Consider the following 1,424-nt stretch of genomic DNA (forward strand, 5'->3'; position numbering starts at 1 on the left):
TCCGGTGTGAACAGCTAGTAGAGAAAAAAAAAATATCCTATAAGCAAATAGACATTTTTTATAGAAACTTGAGATTCAGGTCATGACAAGAACTTCGACAGACTCCGACAGCCTCCGACAGCCTCCGACAGACTCCGACAGGTTCCGGTAGATTCCGGTAGATTCCGACAGACTCCGATAGACTCCGACAGACTCCGACAGTCTCCGACAGACTCCGGTAGATTCCGACAGAGACAAAATGTAGATTTCATTAGAGATGGACATAGAAATGATGTCTTGGGGACTTCCAGAAACATAGTGGAAATTTGAGAAACATGAAACAGACAAACAGAGAAAACATAAATCTAGGGAACTGAAGAGAAATTCTCCTAGGTTGTAATAGTTCTAAAGTCATAGGTTCAGACACGGTAATGTAATGTTACATAGGTCTCTTCAGCATTGTGACGGAGTCTGTAAATGTTTGACTCAAATGGTTCTCTGTCACTCTTAATGGATGTGTATACACATGCTTGAAAGATATTAGGAAGTGTAGTTTCCCACGTGGAAGTGTAGACTAATGAAACAAGTTTGACGAAAATATAAACCAAACTAAAACCATAAACAAGGTAAAGTTTGATTAATGGAGCCAAAGAGACGGGACCCCATGAACACAGTTCCAACCCGTATACTACTAGAACTAGATAAATGAACACACACACACACACACGCCCGGCCGGCCGATCTTCCTAGGTGCACGTTCCCACCCGGCCGGGATTCCACTGTGTACGCCCCAGGCCGGCCGGCCGGTCCTTCTTTATTTGTATCTCCTCTCCGGCTGGCCGGTCCTCCTTTTTCCATTTTCTTCTTGCTCCCTGCCGGCAAGTCCTTCTTTTCCTGTGCACAATCCCATCCGGCCGGTTCCTCTGTTCTTCCCTTTGCTCTCCGGCCGGCCCTTTTTCCTGGTTCTTCTTGCTCCTTGCCGTCCTGCCCTCCTTTTCTTGTGCACGATCCCACCCGGCCGGCATTTCCCTTGTGCACGGCCCCGGCCGGCCGGTTCTTCTTCCTCTCTTCTGTCTGCTTTCCGGCCGGCCTGTCCTCCTTTTTTTTTCCTGGTTCTTCTTGCTCTCTGTCCTCCTTTTCCTGTGCACGATCCCACCCGGCCGGCATTTCTCCTGTGCAAGTACCCGGTCGGCCTGTTTTTCTTCTTTTCATGTCTCTCTTCCCCGGCCGGCCGGTCATCCTTTCCGTGTCGACTTGTCGTTGTGCCTCTGCTATACACCCCCCACCCCCACCCCACCAGCAAGCTAGTAGCCGGAAGAGCTCGGGAAGCTTTCGTCACATCGAGTATAGGCGAGATGGACAGTCGGTTCCACCGTTTTGGCCAAGGAACGTCACAGTGGTCAATCACTCAATCACTCAATCAATCAATCATCAATCTCGAGTCC

The sequence above is a fragment of the Oratosquilla oratoria genome, chromosome 2 (genome assembly GCF_046742065.1).
Source record: "Oratosquilla oratoria isolate Oo_2021 chromosome 2, ASM4674206v1, whole genome shotgun sequence".
NCBI lineage: Eukaryota > Metazoa > Arthropoda > Malacostraca > Stomatopoda > Squillidae > Oratosquilla > Oratosquilla oratoria.